Below are 20,300 nucleotides of genomic sequence, written 5' to 3'. Positions count from 1 at the left end.
TTAATGAGTTGATGCGGTGAGTTTGAGGCGCTTTTTTGTGATAAAGCATCTTATAATGCCATTTACTAAGTAGAGTCACAAAGCTTTCACGCTGACTCAGAGTAAGTGAGCGGTCAAATTGGTTTAGATTCCCAATCCTATTTAGGTATTGATCATTGCTATACCCTGAAGTCACACGATCCAAAAATGCCCCAAAATTAGACCCAAAGTCAGCATAAATCTGATTTTAAGCCAGATTCGGTGAAATTCAGTATCAGGACAGAATTAAGTCGTTCTGATGCTGAATTTTGGGCAATTTCTGGACATGGACTCTTCATCAATGATTAATGCAACATAAACTGATTAATTTTCTAATTGAATCACTTAATTTAAAGCCAGACCTTAGTGTCAACTGAAATCATGATTCAAACATACTATAATGCAACATTAAACTATCAAAAACTTGAGTTGACTCCTCTAGAGTTACTAGAGGTCCAAATTAAACTCAGATTAAAGCATGTATCCCACATGTACCGATAGATCAATAGTTGCACAATACATCCTTATATGAATACTTATTTGCGATACAATTTAAGACAGAGCATACAGCTAGTGACACTTATTCAAGAAAAAATTACGAATAAGATAGGAACGCAGCCATTGTCGGTTTAAATGGGCTGTAACAGGGGGATCTGTAACGTAGGCTCCTGTAAGAAGATCAGGTCATCTCCTTCTAATTTACATAGATTGTTATCATATATCCTTCAAATATTCTCTAATTTTCTAACATAAATCAGACAAAAAAGTCAACTTGGTCAGTCAAAAATCCAGCCACAAAACCACATCTTCTCAATCAAAATCCGCACGCGAAATGAGTTCAAAAAAAATTATTCACCGAGCATAATTCATTCATTTTAGAAAACAAAGAATATTGACAATAAGGAAGGAAAGTGCACATCGAAAAATCAGTCTTTTTTTATTTTATTATGCAGACAATGATGCTCCCCATCGAAAGGCAGTGCAATGTTCTGCATACAAAATTTAAATATTTTTTTTTCCTTGTCTTTATTTACTTTTTCATTTCCTTCTTTTCTTTTTTCCCTCCCGTCATCGACAGAATAAGATGATGATGACTTTGAGTGTGCCTTTTTTTTCTTGAACTTTTTCACTTCTTTTTCTGTTGTTTACAGATACTCTGTTGGATTTTTCTTCATCTTTAAATCGATCAATAAAGAGTTTCTGCTTCTTTTTTGATTGGTCTTTTTTGAGTTTGAGAAGATTCTTTTTTTGAGGAGGTTAAGAGTCAATGTACCGCGTTGATTTCTGGGTATATTGATGGTAAAATTGATTTTTGTGGATTTTGATCAATTGTTGGTGAAGTTTGCTCAGTTTTTGGTGGAATTTGCTCAATTGTTGGTGGAGTTTGCTCAGTTTTTGGTGGAATTTGCTCAATTGTTGGTGAAGTTTGCTCAATTTCAGGTGAACTTTGCTCAGTTTTTGGTGAAATTTGCTCAATTTCAGGTGAATTTTGCTCAGTTTTTGGTGACATTTGCTCAATTTCAGGTGAATTTTGCTCAGTTTTCATTGAGTTTTGCTCAGCTTTTGATGAAGTCTATTCAGGTTTTGCTGAAATTTTCTTAATTTTCAGTCAAATTTGTCCATTTTTCTGAATTTTCCTAAGATTTCCATCCTTAGGTATCCAAAAATAAGATCATGACACCAAAATGTCTTCTTAATGCGTGACATCATTCTCAATTTCTTATTATGCCATTTTCCTTCATATTTTTCCTCAAAGTCCCACCGTACTCTCATCTGCTTTATACCTTCTGTGTGGCATTCATGCGACAAGAAGAAAAATCTTTATTTTCCGTGATTTTCATTCAGAAAAAAATATAAAAATTTTGTTTTTTTATCGCGCGCACATAGAAAATTGTTGTATTTACTTCACCTCCGAGACATTTTCATTTTGGTTGATGATTTATATATATTTTTTTGGATTATTTTTGTGTCTGCTGTTGTCTTTTTCATATATTTTTAAATTTCAAGTGCAATTTTCCATCATATTTGAGTCAACTTGTTGGTTGAAGGAACAAAATACACGCAATATTCTATATTTAATTTGCATGACTGGCAATGAGTTGAATGACAAAAAAAATTTAAAGACACGACTGTGAATATTTAATATGCAAGAATGAATAAGAAGAAAAAAAGGTTTAAAGAACTGAATTTACCTGCCAAAAAGTCTGTCATTAACCTTTAATTTAGTTGATATTCTTAGTGCAGTTCTTGGAAAATTTTCATTATTTTTAGCGACAGACTTAAAAATAGTTTTGCAAACTTTTATGACAGCATTTTAGAAAGTTTAAAATTTGATATTGTGAATTTTGGGAGATTTTTTGGGGAGATTAGACATTTTATGATTCATAATTATGATTGAGCATTAAAATATACATGAAAATTTTAATGATTAGTTATGGGTAAATTTTATAGCTATCCAAAAAATATTTGTTAATGACTTTTTGTGTGTTTTGCACGTAGTTTTGATCTAACATAAAAAAAGTATAAATTCGAATAACGGATACACAGTAGGGCTCGAATATATGTCCTACGAATTTCGGTACTTGTGCTCTTCCTACTGAGCTTTCGCTGGTTGCTTGACTATATGGCAAATTAAAATATATAACCTCAGCAGCAAGATGCGTCGAACCGTTTTTTTGACACAAAATAGGTCGAATTCAGCCATCACGGTGCCGTTAAGGCAACTACTCGTCTTGCCGTCAACACGACGGCTTAGCACACGACATTTGATTAAAATGCACTATTAATAATGATAGCATTGCTGCTAAATCACTGACATTATCTGTCAATCTTATAATTAATCTAAATATTGCTGCTTAAATTAATTCAAATCTAAATGAGATAATTCAAATCTCATCAAATAAAAATCCAGCATCATTCTAACATAGAGTCACGTTGACCTGGGGTCGAATTTTTGATTGATTTACCGAATTGTGCTATATGGGTCCGCACATTACAGCAGGGCATTAAAGGAACCAAATCTCTTTAAAAATTGATTTCCTTTTTTTGTCAAAATTTTCACACATTTAATTCTTCATTTTTTTCCCTTCCCGAAAATATCCATAGCACATGCAACCTTCTTGTTCTTGTCAAAAAATGTGTGAAATTTAATATGCTGTATATGCACCGCCAAAACAACTTTAATTTATTGCATTTAATCGTGGCTCAACGATACCGGTGAATTGTAAATAAAATTTTATGTACTCTCGCCACACCGCACTCGATTTTTTTTTATTTTCTGTTACTGTATTTTTTCCAAAAAATTTTTTACAATTTAATGTCAACATAAAAAAAAAAAAAAAAAGAAAATAACAAAAAATTTGAGGATCTCATAAATTTTTACTGTCGTAAATTTTTCATATTATATATTTTAATGATAAAATACAATCAACAGCGAGAAAATGGGTACGGGGAGAGATGGTGGAATTATGTGCAATATTCGCGAATTTCATAATTAAAAATTCACATCAAATTTACCTCCGATAAACAAATTATTTCCATATTTATTTTTATTTTCATGGACTGAACACAAAAAAAAAAATCTCTGTACATAATGCGAATGTCATCGTATTCTGATGCATTTTTAAGCATTTTTTTGATCCAGAGGTGGGATTGGGAATGTTGCGAGAAGTTGATTTTCAATTCTGCACAGTTCCATGGTGCAGGGTATACCAATGGAAAGTACCTAGCCATAATTTGCATGTTGCTAATACGCATTCCGAGTTAAAATGTCTAGATACATTCATAAAACCACCTGAATCTGATTAGACATTTTCTGGAATAGAATCAGGGTTGTTAGAGTCAGTGGTTTGACGATTTAATCATTATGCCACAGCTGGTTTTTCGCAGCATCTTTATTTTGTCTGTTTGAACTGGATTTTCATGGAATATGATTGCTGCAGACTAACATGCAATTGTTGTCTTTGAGAAGAGCATCCTTAGAGTTAGCTTTGGGCCCAAAAGATAAGGAGATGCGCTGGACATGTTATTAGATGAACTGCAGAAGCTCCTATTGAATAAGATCGTTAAATTCGATTTTGGAGATGGTAAAAGAGCTCATGGACGACAAGCGAACTTTTAGAAGGATACTGTTGATAGATACAGTATTGCACTTGATACTGGAAATTGGCAAACAGAAGCCAGCAATAGACCCAACTTTAGACATCATCTGAGCACCATTTTTAGGGTACGAACACTAAAGAAATGGTTTATTTTGGTTATAATTGCTTAAGTTACATGTTTTGATGCTTGCTTTTGGTGTGAACTACGAAATTCTATGATAAATGCAGTCTAAAGGTATAATTTAGGTAATTTGTGGTACAAAGACAAATAATACAACATTGGATAGTAGAATTGATAGCTTGATAGGAACTCCATTACAATTTTTCCCTTTTGATAGTGTCTGATCCTTGCCTAAAGCTAAACCACCCATAAATCTAAAAAAAGTCAACTCCAAACACAAAAACAAGCATTTTCCATTCATCCATTCTCATTCAATGTCTTAATCTCACACACTTTTTTCTCAGAATTGACCACAACAACAACATGTTTGTGTCTGCTTATTCATTTATCACCCAAAGAAAATAATTCACTAATCATATCCGACATTCCATGATCGTTACTCATATTCATCACAGACAATGAATATCAAGCTGTAGCAGAAGCAAAATTACGTGACCAACTCTGACATTTTTTTTGAGAGAACTGAAAAAAAGTTCATTTTTATGACAAAAACGTCACGTTGTGCATGCTTTATAGATGTAGATAAATTTATGCTGATAATGAGCTATTTGAGCTAACTGTTGTCGACAATCTTTTATATATATATTTATTTATTCATTTTTGAGTGTGAGAACGAGAAGGTTTTAATGTTTATTTCCATTTTTTTATGATTATCAAGATCACAATATTGCTGATTTTTTCTGTGTATTTTGTGCGTGATTCGCACAATTTATTGGAAATGAAAATTTTTTTTAAATTTATTTACTGTTAAAAAATAATACTAAGCAATTAAAAAAGTTTATTGTTTTGGGGGATTGGTGTTTGTTTGAGGAGTTATAGGATGGATTGTTGCAGCGCAGCAGTGACATGGGTTAGGTTATGTTTGCATGAAAGTTGAGGTCCCACTTGGTGTCCTACTTGACTTTCTACTTGGCGTCCATTTGTATTACCTTTAAAATAGAGTCGTGATTAAAGCTCTGATTCATGGAAAGCTTATTGCGTATAAAAGGTGAAAAATCTGATTAAAGGTCGATCTAACTCTAGAGCCGGTTTGTTAACCTGTTCAGGATACTCTACCCTAACCGGGTATAATAGGCTCTCCTAGCGTAAGCTCACTACTCTCTACTCTTACCTCAGCCGCTGAGTACCTAGAATAGAGTGGAGTAAGATTACCAAGGGTAGCTAGAATAGGGTTAGCGGGGTTTTCTAGGATACCTAGGGTTGGATAGATGATCAAAATCAAGATGACATTCTAAGATGACCTACTGGTAGGTGGAGCAAACCTGGAGTAGGATTGCTGTTCTTTTCTAAGACGAGTGCCTTCCAGTTTCGATCTATTATTACCTTATATTGCTAATGCAAGACAATACTGGATGGCAGATCATGTTTAGCTCATGTTTCAGGCTAGAGACCGCCTGATTAAGTCGACGCTTTGCTTGAAAATTATTGAAATTCCTGAAAGTTTTCAGAATATTCCAAAATTCATTCCAAACCTACTACAAGGACACCCATCACATGTGAACGCCCCTTCATTTAATTCATCCTCTGCGGCGTACAAAATTATCATTATTACCGCTATCTCTACCTATGGACTTTATAAAAAAACGTTGCTCAAATCATCATAACGTACCCCATTTTCACGTGTCATTTCTTTGGGGAAAAATTAATGTTGAGGCAATTTTTATTTTGATAATGTGGCCAGCACATAACAATAAGCTTGTGTCTTTTAAAGTTCATTTAAATATTTAACATATGCAAAACTAAAATTTGTTTGTTGTTGTGCTATTGTGCACTCAATTCCGACTGAAAAAGAAGAAGAGCAACAAATAATGAAGAGCACACTTTTTGTGTAATTTGAATGCACAATGGTCGTGACAGTGAAAACAAAATTTTGTGATTAAATTTGTCGAAAAAAAAATGCCATTTCGGAAATTAAATTTGGGTATGAAATTGAAAACTAATGAGTTCATTGCTCGGATAAAGAGCTAGTTTGAAGGTGATTGAATTTGATACTTATGTTAAGTGATATTTTGATATTTAATGGATAAATCGCAATTTTTGGATATTTATCATTGAATTGTTGCTAATAATTTGTACAGAATGATTAAATTTTAGATTAATCTTGAGACTATAGCTTAAAATTCAGCAGTAAAAGTGGTCATCAACCTGTGCACCGTCGCAAACTGATGTTTACTAGATAAATGTTGTCTATCACTGGTTCAGAACTTCTTTGTAGTCCAGATAAATTCATATTAATTGGCAAACTATAGCCTGAGATAGGACCAAATACAATTCCTATCTATGGGACATCCAGGATTACAATTGAACTGTATGGCTATCGGAATAATATGTAAGTAAATATGAACTTACATAAACTAACTTAGTTCTTCCTCAAAATTAACTTTTGGTTACTTTTAGGTCTGATTACTTGAGCTGCTATGTATACTTAAGTAAGTTTTAATATACTTAAGTTAGTAACTCAGGAATCCAATCCTACTCAGCATTTTAGATTCCTCAAATTAATATCCCGCAATTCACAAGCCATTAAACCTCCAAAAACCACTATAATTTTCTAAATAAAATAAAAACTATAATCATCTGCATTAGTCATTCTAAAGTCATTGTCACGTTTTCGAAATAAAAAAAACCTATTAAGTTCATTGATATTGAAATTGATATTTATAGTCAATCATTAAAAAAATCAACAAATGACTTCTAATTAATTGTTAAAATTTTAAACTATAATCATAAATTTCTAATCTTGTAATCTCCACAAAATACAGGAAGTAAGCGTATGGAAGCAAGCAAAAAAACACACATTATGAATGAATTTAAGAACCATCTCAAGTTTCATGACCTAAACAATAAAATATTTTAATAGTTGATTCCTTAATTATCAATAAACCACATGCAAATGCCTCAAGGATATCATATTCAGGTCAAAAATCTAATTTGATAGTCGAAAAAAAAGTGAGGTGATGGATAATCGCACGTAGGATTGATACTCTTTTTTTCGAACAATAAAAATTATATGCTGATAATTTATATAAAAATCATCTTTTAAATTGCCAAATAAATTATATTTTGACGGATTTTTGGAATGCTGTTTGAATTTGACGCTATTGTGGTCATTTTGTCTGATCTCACTGAATGCTTACTTATTACTTACTTCGCTGGCTGGACAGATCAATTGGGAATCAGGACCCCCTCAGATTGCGTTTAAACTTGGCTGCAAATTACCAATACTTGCACTGATGGTGTCATAAATGCTAATTTCGATTCCTTTTTGAAGAGGAAAATGCAGTTTAATACTTAATTTTAGAGTTCATGACTTTATTTCCGAGTTATCGGCATCATAACTGACAATTGGGTTAACAGATGTTTAGAACCCTTCTCAGGACTTCCTAATAAATGGCCAATTCCTCCTTTTTAATGCAGTTCAACTTAAATTTAGTATGTACCTTACAGCCAGTACCTGAATATAAAATTGAATTAACTACTGTACGTATTTTAAAGGAACTAGAAATAAAGGTCACAACTAGAGTCCAAGATAATCAAATATATGACTAACACCTGATCCAACATGATTATAGAGCAGCTCATATCCAGGAAATTGTAAATTTGTCATCAAATTTTAAATTTCATAAGAAATAAACTCAAAATATCCGCAAAATACCAAAATATCCTTCCTAAAAAATTCTCTGACCAAAATTCTCCACCTGCCCCATGATCCTAATCAAACTCTAAATCAGCCAAATGCGTCCATATGCCACACTTATTAAGACATTTTTTATCCTATTTAATATTTTATCTCCAGATAATTAATACAATGTTAATGAGGATTCAATTTAATGATCATAGCAATAAAAAATGTAGATTTTATCTGTCAACCACTGTTGACATTTATCGACTGTTAAGAAATTCCATTGAACACATTAGCGTTATTCAAAAAACAATAAAAAAAAATTATTTAAAATTCTCAGAAATAAGAATTTATGAGGAATGAATATGAAATTCCATACGGAGTCATACACGTGCCATTCTTATAGTCAATAAGAGACATTTATTTACTTGAAATAGAGGAATAAACAAGAATTAAGCAATATTTTTTTTTTGTGTACAGAAATATCTACAAAAAGAAGGTAAAGTACGATACACGTGGACAGTTCTATTAGGAAAGCAGCAAGTTGAGAAGACGTTTTGGGAATTAATATGCAAATAGGTGTATTTTAAATGTCATAGCTGAATAGCACAAGTCGGTTATTCGATCTAAATTTTGATGGCTAGCAGGCAAGACTCAAGCATGGGGTCGGATTTAAGTTGAATCCGATAACAAGTCAGAGTCATGCTGTTCAGCATTTAAACCGAATCCACTGCCAAGTCAGAGCCATGACGCCCTGCAAATCGGACCGATTTGTGCTTTTCGGAATATAAACAGCACTACTTCAGACAAACTGCCTCATCATCCACACCCCTTCTTTTACTAGATACACTCAAATGTAAACACAACACAAAGTATTCCTCAAAGAACTACATCTGAATATGTAAAGACAGGTAAGGTACACATGTGTTGTTATGAATTAAGATCATTAATATCTGTAAGAAGAGAGCATACAAAATATTAAGACAAAAAAAAACTGTCTTTATTCATTAAATTTTTTTAACAAATTCGGCTTTTTGTTTAGGTGTCGTTCACTTCTAAGGTTCAGAAGTTAAGGGGAAAGAGGTGGTCCCGAGAAATTGCAAAAAATTATATTGTTAATTTTAGAAAGAAATTTGTTATTTACTGTTAATAAAGACATCTGGCATTGGTAATTTGCAAGCGGTAGCCAGCGATAGAGCCAGCTTCAAGCGCCGACTGAGGGAGGTCATGGATGACACTTGATCTGTACGACTAGCAAAGTAAGTAAGTAAGTAATTGACAAAGAGGAGCAGCCGTAGTAAAGAAAGCACATCAACAACACAAGAAACCAGCAGAAGTAGCCGTTATGGCCAGGAACTGAGAACTGTTCAACCGCTTTATTAACGCACTACGATTTACAGTGGACCAATAGGAACAAATCATCATCATCTAATAGCAACCAGCGATAAAGCTAGCTTCAGACGTCAACTAAGAGAACCCATGAATCACAGCTGATCTGTACAGCCATCAAAGTAAGCAAGCAATTTCGTTACTCACTAAACAGTCACTCACTCCATATAGTCGCACAACAGAAACACCGTCCAAAAATAAACGCATATAGGGAAGGCAAAAATCGAAAAAAAAAAATTCTAAATTCTTAGTTTGTGTATCGAAAAAACAACATAAGAATGGGGTTCGATGGGGTTGCCGTAAATGCTCTGTGGCCTCAAAAAGTTCATTCAACCAAAAGGCTTAGTTTATAGCCACAACACAGAAATTTTTTTTACCGACATTTTTCATTTGTATTTATACTTTTTTTTGGGTATTCATTAGTCTTTTTCTTGTTGTTGTTGTTGTTAGAACATTAGACGCTTATTCAAGGTCAATAAACAAAACACAATCAAACAGCTCACGACGAACGAATGCGAATTGTAATACAAATGACGAGGAGGGCCTCTCTATTTTTAAGATGAAGATTATTGAAAATTATGGAATATAAAAATGTTCGACTTATTATATCTGTATTTAATCAAATGTTTAATTAGTAGAATTGGATGTCGAGGAACTCTTTTTTTTGCGATGTTCATGAAAATAGTAAAATAGCCGAAAAAAATGTAGATTCGTACAGAATTGGACAATAAAGCAAGCAGCAAAACAACATGAAAAGAATTCAATGAACGATTTCAAGGCCAAACAGTTCGGATGGGGAACAATAAAGTGTGGCTTCACTTCTCTTCCTTTTTCCTCCATAATTTTGTGTTCATGTTTTTTGTTGATGTAACAATGACTTTTTCATGAAATTTAGTCAACATTCAAAGTTTTGCCACTTTTTTGTGTGAATTGGCAGTGAGAACAGTTTGAGAACCAGCGGAAAACATTGAGTATGAAAACATTGCGAGGTGGTCTCGTAAAAAAGACTGAATGGATGGAATTTTTATGTGAATATTTTCAAGTTCAGATAATCTTATATGAGATTCGTTTTAATGGACCTTTTTCTTTATTTTTAATTAGTTCTTGGGTGCTGATTATCGAGCAAGGTAATAAACTGGAAATATAAAAATATTCAGTTTTAATTTACATTAAATGTTTTTTTTTGGATATGAGGTATTATGCTTATTATGCTGTAATAAGGTTTTGCAAGATGTCTCATGGATTTTGAGATAGTTTAAAGAGGAGAAATTGTTGGTTTTTGAGATCTACCATTCGGATAGTCTCCCTCAATAAATTATGAAACCGACTCTTTTAGTATTAGTCCTGGTCTCAATCTCGAAAATTTGTTGAAACCGAGACATCAGAAAACTCAATTTCAGCTGCCTGCTGATGAATTAAGAGCTAGAGAGAATTTAGACTGCTGCACAACGTAATTGTCATTAATCCAGAGTTTGCAGGATTTTTTGAGTCCGGACTACAGGTGTTCAAATCAAATCCTCTACATTGGAGTCCTGTAGGCATTAAATTATCGCATGTTAGCGTGTAAAAGTCAAAGAAATGACCGTGAGTTCTGATGGTTGATGTCCTGACAGCTATCTGAATGCAAAAAGAGACTAACAACAGTGTGCGACTCGGATAAATAGAATAATGAACGAACAGGCCTGATTATACTCATATTAAACCTAAATTTTGTATCTAAATCTATTCTGAATTTCCAAAACAACAACATCGCAAAATAAATACAATGCAATCTACTTCTTCTCCAAAAACATGATCAATTCCAATGATATTCTTAAGACTGGCTTCAAGACTTAATTTTCTTTTGACCGAAACTATTCAATTTCTATTTTTAGAATAGATCATTGCTCTTTACGATCTTCATCTACTTGTATTAAATTTTTGATTGTATATTGAATAAAGAGATTGAATATAATACATCAAATACAACTTTAACGAGATTTTTGGAGAATATTTTTAATGTTTTTCTGCTGAATACTCATTTCCTATGTATTTCAATTTAGAAACCATATCAAAAGTTGATTTGATTCCAGCATCAATTTCGTACAACAAAAATTCATTTCCCAAATCACGTATGACAAATTAATGAATCCTCAACGAAAAAGTGCTGCTTTTTATTGACAAATTAAGATCATTTTATGGACACCCTCCCCACCTCCCCCCTCTACATCGTAACTAAATACATATTTATCTTGGTATAAAATAAAAATGAGGCATACGAGAGTGAGCAGATCAGAGAAATAAGCAAAAAAAGTTGAGCAAACACACATAAAACTTACCTCAACTTGTGCGGCCTCCATGTAGTCATTTTAATAATTGCGAGCAATAAGATGAATTGCGTTGTAATAATATAATATGTTATTGCGTGGACTTTGCGCTCTAAAAAGGCAATGTTTGTGATTAAATACAACAACAACATTTTGAGACGCAATAGGGCGGCCGGTTTTTACTTTCTACAAATAATAATGACCCTCCCCACCCCTACTCACTTTCCATGCCAACAAATTACAGTACAGCAAATAATAATAGTAAGTAATGAATGTTAAGAGATGAAAATGAAATTTTTGAGTAAATAAATTCAGTGCTGTCGTAAAATAAATTACTTTCGACCCCTCCCGACAACCCCATTTTGGACTATTTGTTGTTATTGTTTAGTAAAAAATCATGTATGAAAGAAAATTTTATTGCTTAACTCGAGCATTCATCATATTATGAGCTCTGTATGCGATGAACTCACAAAATAAAAACGTTCTTTATATTTCGATTTCCTTTTTTTCGGAGGAAGTGGAATGAACGGAGATGAATGGAATGACATAGAATGAAGAAAAAAGTGTTGAACTGCCAGAAATAATAAAGAATTGTACATGATTAAGAAGCTAAGAAGTTGGGAGAAGAAGTAAATAATAACAGGAGAAGAAGTGGTATTGGAGATGGGGTGGTTCATGGGCCGTATTCAAGGTTGGGAAGCGTTTTAGGTCAACCACAGCCTTATTAAGACAAAATTCTTCAATAATCAATTCATACTTCCTTATTTTCGTACAGATTAACTGCTAAATTTGCATCTATTTCTGACTTTTGTCTGGCAATTATCGATGCCAAATTGAATGCTGTTCCTGCAGCTACAGCTTCTCTTTATTAGTTATTGGGCCTTCCTTGTGCTTTTTCAGTATAAATGGAATAAAATCGACTTCAAGGCATAAACAACAGTTTAAGAAGGATCCAAGTCTTTGGTCTCCTAAAGGTGATGAACACCAGATATACTCAGCTCTATGCTGCACCTAGCTTAACATCGCCATACACTAACCTCACCTTCTCGCGGCGAAGTACGTCAATCCAAACCACATAGTGGATCAAAATCTAGCGGGGCTCTGATTATTACAAACTGTGTTGGCCTAGCTAACCATCCTTAATTTACTAACTTACTTACTTCAACCATGTTCCTATGTTGAACTTACCATCTGACTCTGTTGCTAGTTCTGTTACCTAGTTTGTACAAATTCATTCCATCCTTAACTGCAAGCTAAAAAACCTAAAAAGGAGGTCATGGATCACAATTGATCTGCGAAGTAAGTAAGTAAGTAAGCCTTTTTGACAAATTTCCTGAATTTGGCCTATGAGAGCAAACTCGGATTTTCATGATATATTTAGTAGTATCAACCACCCTGCTGATACATGATTCCAAGCTGTATTACTCCAACAGTGCTCTCATTCTAAAATCCTTAGCTACTACCACACCAAACCACTCTTAAATCACTATATAATGCTATCCAAAAGCCAACAATCAAAAAATCCCCATCAACCTAATCCACCAGTCAATCCGAACTTATCATAACAAACAAAAATTCCACCCAAAAAAAATAAACCAAAAAGTTAATTTAAAATTCTCAGAAGTACAGGAGCGAGTGTGAATTTCTTGACATGCCGTACATGTCTTGCTATTCTTTTGGTTTTCCCTTTCATTCTATTATACATCTTACTATCCCTAAAAAACAGAGAGAGATCTATAGACAATTTTTTTAGATAGAAATTACATAAAGTAAAATGAAATTGCGCCCCAAAAATCACGTATGCCATATTCTTAAGAACTCTGACTGTCGCTTTTATAGATGCGATTTAATGGACATATGGAATGATGTAAAGCTTCTTACGACGTGAATTATCTTCAACATTTTCACTTATAATATTATCCCCGAAAATAAAAGGGAAGAAAATTGGGAAAGCATCAACGATGACGTGTCACGTCGGCAAAATATTTGGTAACTCTATATAGGCACATGGCATGATGATACGACAGTCAGTTAACATACATTGCCGTTAGGATAATTGAAAGCAACGTCAACAGACGTCAAGCTTGTTGTTCATAAGAAAAAGGATAAATTTTCTTGTGGCTGCCTGCAAAATAAAAGACATGTGCTGATCATAATACTAAATTGTATGGAATCAAGTCCCTTTTGTGTGCATAAAATGTATTCATTTATCCATTGTTTTTTGTCAATGTTTTGCACATTGTTTCGCATTAACATACAACAAATACCAATTCAATGTAAGTGATTGATTCCCGCCAATATTTTTTTTATTTTTAGTTTCCGACTTAAATGCCTTTGAGAAAGCTCATTGCCCTGCATATACGGTTCCCATAAAAATGTAGACTTATACACATGCAAAAAGAAAATAAATTTTTTTTGGTAAGCACTTTTTTCGGATATGAAATGTGGTCGTTATGTTGTTTTGACTGGTTGATTAGATGGCTGGATTGATAGATGTTTGTTCCACGTGGAGATGTATGGTGATGGGGATGAACTATCATATGCCAGAATGGCATGATATTTTGCTGATCATGCAGATATTTTGATGAATTTCTTGTTGAACAAATTGTTTTTTTGAGATATTCAGAGTATTTTGTTTGTGAGATTTAAGTCCTGTGATATTTAACTCGTCAATATTTTTTTAGTTTTGGGAGGAATCATGAGTAGCACGAGCGAAAGGGATGTACAATAAGTATTGTATGTATGCCATGATAAATGCGAAAGCGCTTGAATTCAATTGGAAAGTTCATAAAATCAAGCAAACGATGTTATCGCTAAATATTACGACCAGGAAGTTCTCGCAGGATAGAGCTTGCTAAAAGTTCTCCCACGTGCACTTCAGCTAAAAAGTTCTGAATCGTACACGACACCAAAAGCGTCAAAAAAAAGGTTTCATGTCGAAATCAGCTTTTTAACCCTCTGACGCTGGCATTGTTCAGGACTTTGATTAAATTGCTTTCCTTTAGTTTGATGAAAATTCCTGTTACATGCTTGCAACTCTCAGGGAGGTGACGATGAAGTGGGCTTGCAATTTTGTTTCGGATTGTAAATTTTCGTTCATAATGCAATGCATTATGGTAGGTATAATGGTCTAAAAGTGGTTCTTTTTAGCGTTGCTTCATTCCTAAATGTTCCTATAACACATACATAATCCTGGCAAACCTTCAGATCCACTCTCACGTTCCAAAAAGCTATACACAAGAATTCATCAATAAAAAGCTGTTCAACAACATCATATCATGGTAAAATCTCCAGCAATCAGCTGTTATAACTTAATCATCCCCACAAAAATAAACATCATCCCACATAAAGTGCGCCAATGTCACTCACTTCCGACTCTTAATTACTGCTCTCGAAAAATGTTGTTTTTTTTGCGCGCGTTTTAATTCATTCTCATTTTTTTATTATTATTCATGAATTTTAACTTCTTTTGTTGTGCCTGGATTCTCTAAAAAAAAAAATTACTTTTAATGTTCTGCTCCATACTACCACAATCTCACCATCTCGTCATTTATTCCCGCATTTTTTTTTACGTTGTTTATTTATTTGTTATGTATTCGCAAACTGAAGAGTTTAATGAACTTTTTGATTTGTTTTCATTCCCGCGCGTCGAGTATTTTAAATGTTATTATTTTTATTTTCATTTATATTTTCGCGAATGGTAATGGAAAGAGGAACGAAAAGGGAAAGAGAACGAAACGAAGTAAACACAAAACAAACCAGAACATTCCCGGAATGTAATTTTCATTAATTTTATTTTTTGTTGTTGCTACGCGATGGAATGTCTCCAATAATTTTGCCTCTTCTTTTTTTTTGTGTGTGCAATTTCTTCTTTGGATTGCCTGATTGCAATTTTAATGGAATTCATAAGTAATGATTTGATGGTAAATAAATTACTGATTAAGAACTTTAATGATTGTCCATAATTTTATTGTGGAATCAAGCTGAAATAATGTAATGTTATGATGTAAAAATTTAATGTTAAAGGAGATCCGATTACGAATCTTGAGTGAAATTGTTGACTGTGATGAGTTCGGAATGCTCGTTATCAAATGGATTTTAAGCAAAGATAGATACTTGAAGACAAGACATTTGTAAAGGATGTTTCTTGAATGGAACAGGCTGTGATTAGTCAATCCTGCGTCTAGAAACTAAGCCAAATTATCATGTCATTACATGCTTTACTGCGATGGTCATACAGATTAATTTTAGTCCATGGCCTCTCTCATATAGTGTATAACATACCTGATACTAAGTGCGTAGTCACTATCTACCACTGTCTTTGACTTATCATGACAAGTTTTACAAAATTTTGATCGCAGTCTGTTCTACTCGGAATTCATCATCTCGAATAGTAATCCGAGGCATGAATTCTTTCTACTAAATTTTATGAATACAGACTCACTTACTTTAATCAACTGTTAATAACGACGTTCCGATGTGTAGCTAAGGTTATAACTAAAGGCTTCCCATCTGATTCTTTTACTGGATCTGTCACCGAGTTTGTGTAGCTTATCGTCCACACGTTAAGCTGGATTTCTTTCATTACTGTTTTGCTTGGGATTGTCCTTAACCAAGCTCAGTATAACAAAATTGTGCTTCTGTCCTGACAAAGACATTTTTCCTGGCATTCTCCTTTTGAATCAGCAGTAATTTTTCATTTGTGTCTCCTTGTTGATGTCTTGTGAGCCTCTACAAGTCTCTGATGAGAAAGGAAAGAGTTGGTCTATTTTCAGAAGCCCTATTTCCTCAATCCAGCTACACTCACGTTTTCAACACACTAATTAAGCAATTTATTATACTCCCCATAATTACGCCTAATATAAACTCATTCCTTAACCAATTAAATACATTCTCAGCATCCAAATATAACAGAACTGTATCTGCTACCTAAAAGATTAATCTGCTTTGTTTACAACTCAAATATATTCACAAATGTCAATGAACTATTTTAACGGTTTGCCAAATAGCACAACAATTTTGCTATTATTTATCATAGTAAATTCTTTAAATATTTAATTCATCGACGCCGGCAACTGTATGCCTGTTTTTCAGTATAAACAACAAGTTCATAAAAACTATCTAAACAAAAACACATGAGCATTAAAATTAGCCAGACTATACATTTAATTCCAGAAAATACGCAAAAAAAGGTGCTTTGTTTTTCCCACAAAATTGCTCACTCATTAATCAATAACCACGCATATTCGTATCATTACGTATGTCCAATTAAAGTGTTTAATTTCCTGAGAATTTTTTTTATTTTATTCTTCATATACTCATTCTACCATATTCGATTATGCTTGAGTTCATCAACATAACATTATGACAAATAATAACACTGCTGTCAATAACAGGCACTCGATCATAACACATTCCCGATTCAACAGCGACGATATGATGAAGAAAATAATGAGAACATGAAGAAAAGAATGAATTTTGTTGTTTTGGTGAACGTAAACAAGTGAAATGAGTATGAAATGAATGGGATGACATAAAATTGCGCAATGTTTTTGGTTTGGGGCTTGGTGACTTTTCTGGATTTTAGATTAGAGATTTAAATGATTGTAAGTCTCATACTGGATTTATGAATTTTTAGTAGGGATTGTCCTAACTTGCATGCTTGCAGACAAAAAGTGCGAGCCTGTAGCCTTGGACGAATTATAAGGTAGGGTCTAAAATTCCAGGAATGCGCATTTAAAACACAGTAAATGCAGGCCTTCGGACCATTACCGAATCCTAGTTTTTAGGGAATGATTTGCAAAGTTTAGATTACCAATGTAACCTCCCCCTTGAGAGCGTCATAAAGCCGAATTTGAATCTAATTCGGTCTGATGCAGGATTTAGATCTACTAACTGATTTATTAATGCAGAAAAATTTAGCAGCAGTGTAAATATCAATCAACTACACAGAGGAGTTTACGTCGTAAAATAAAATTAAGTGAACTGGTTTCGATGGGCTGGACATGCTATAAGAGGGCCGAAAGAAACTCCTTTAAATATGATAAGTCATGGAGCAAGGTCAAAGAACCCTAACAAGCAAAGAACCCTAACAAGCAAAGAACTTGATCTTATGACAGAGAAAAAAGGTCTCTTTATCTGCTAGGAAAATTCATGAAAGGAAGCTGTATGCAGCTACAGTATTGCATTTGGTATTGAAAATTGGCAAGCGGTATCCAGCAATAGGATCAGTTTCAGGCGACAACTGAGAGACATCATGGATCACAATTGATCTGAACATTCAGCGAAGTAAGAACCGATTTAAAGCAACCGATTTGTGCTATTCTAGAACCCAATCTACAATCTAAACCACCCCATTCCACCCCACATCCGCAAAACAACGCTTAAAAATACTTTTTGACGCTCTCGTCACAACAATTTTGCTTGTTACACAAATGTTTACTCTACATTTATCGCTTCTCTCTCACTTTTTTTTCGACTTTACATTGCGTTGATTATAGAGGATGTAAATAAGTTAAAGGAACTTTCTTGCTTATTATTCAAAATTTTGTTATTGCCAGTACTTGCTGTATACCAATTGAAAAGTTTAGAATTTTATTTCCAACTTTTTCGAGAGTTTATTTCGATTACAATTTTTACCTTCCTCCTTCCTTCCTTAATCTCCTTCTTACTTCTGGTCTGGTGTTGAGTTAACTTAATTTAGATTGATTGATATTTTCTACTTCTTTAGCTTTTTTTCTGTCGGAATTAATTTATGAAGTAATGGGAATAATATGTTGAATAAATAAATAATTTTAGGAGAACTTCATGCATAATAACAGAGCATTCAAGTATTTAAGGTGAACTTATCCGGATAAGTTTAGTATTTAATTTGTAGGAAAAATGATAGACTTTAACTCAACACATGGAATTGATGAATTAACGTCACTAGTCGTAGTTACATAGATGTGTGTATCAAATTACGATCCATTGACGTATGTTGATGGTGTGATGTATTATTTGATCAATTTTTTACGCTTTTCTGACTAAATAAAGGATTATTGGTGTTCAGGATATTTGTTTTAATTATTTTAGGAAATTATTTTTGGATTTAAATTCTGAATGCCGAAACACGTTAGGGGTCATTCAAGATTTAGCCTTAGAACTTCTAAGACTGAGATTTTGTAATGGAGAGGGTCAAAGAGGGAGTGGTGAAGGTGGTGTTCATGATATAGCCTTGGCACTAGTCTATGAGTTCTCTTGAAGCCGACTCTATTTTTATGGGTCTTTTAGACACCTTAGCAGGCAAAGAGACTCAGATGTGGCCTGAAACTGACTCTATCGCTGGCTATCGCTTGTTAATTTCTAATACCATATGTAATCCAGAGCTGGCAGGACTTTGAAGTCCGGACTCCAAAAGTCCAAATAGTCCGGACTCCAGGAGAGTCGCATCAACATTGGAATACTGTCAACTCTGAAACAATCAACAACTTCCTTTCATGAACTGCCCTAACAAACAAAGAAACCCCTTTTAGGTACTGTAGTTATGTTTTTGTATCATGAAAGCATGCTATATGCCTGTTAGGATCAATTTCTGATTCCATGGACACTTACATCGCTATTCACAGCCAAAGCTCGAAGTCGAGACGACTTTTCAATACAAAATCTGTCAAAAAAATCAAATTAGACTTCAAGCTCTATTCACAGCTATTCCAGAACTTCTTCAATTTACCCTCAAGCCTCTTAAGCTTCACCATCTGCAATCCCCAATATTGTTGTATCTTTTCAGTCTTTAAAACACCTTCAATGAGTTGAAATTCTAATTAAAGATGTTACAAGCTGTTTATACAATTTAAATTTAATTAAAGGTATCAGATGTAATTATACAAGAATATTTTAATCCGCAACATTGTCGTCATCACTTGATTTTACCTTAAAAATACTTTTTTTCCTTAAAAAAAGGGACGAGCTTTTTAACTTCAAACATTTTAAAGGTTGTTCTACTTAATATCCATAAGGAAGTACCTAAAGGTTTCAAAAATAATGAGAACTAAAAAAGAAAATAAACTTTATTTGAAAATAAAGGACTTAATGACTCACCAACCTTAAAGAATAAAACTTTTTTTTTGTGTGTGTTTCATTCCAGCCTCTTTATCCTTCAGCAGTAATCCCTATACCTTCATAAATTCATTAGCAAAGAAAAGATATTTTTTTGCTTCATTTTCAACCAGAAGCAACAGGAAAATAATAATTGGAAGGAAGGCATGATTATAAAACTCGTCAATATTATGAATGCCCGAGTGACATAAATGGAGAAGGCTAAGGAGCTTTTAAGGTTCCGCTAAATGTCTTATATCAGCACAAAATGGATGCCGCATACATTAGGCGTCCTTATGCCCCATTTGACTGCCAAAATGGAGACCGACTCCATTTGGTAGTCATATGGACGCCAAATGTTTTCGACCGCAACATTTGACAGCCAAATGGAGTCAGCCCTCATTTTTGGCTGCTTAACAGAATCAACTTTCACTTTTGGCAGCCATATGGACGCCAAAGTGAGGCGGCCTCGATTTTTAGAAGCCATTTGGACACCAAATGAAGACGGCCTCAATTTGTTGTTACTTAAAGAAGTTCAGCGGTTCATTCTTCACTTGTGTCGCTCGGGACTGTTTATACTTAATAGCTCGCATTATATGATCACAAAC

Source organism: Chironomus tepperi, unplaced genomic scaffold, assembly GCF_022539635.2.
Source record: "Chironomus tepperi strain 1889 unplaced genomic scaffold, CSIRO-AGI_Ctep_v1 contig_123, whole genome shotgun sequence".
Classification (NCBI taxonomy): domain Eukaryota; kingdom Metazoa; phylum Arthropoda; class Insecta; order Diptera; family Chironomidae; genus Chironomus; species Chironomus tepperi.
Note: the sequence above shows the minus strand (reverse complement) of the source record.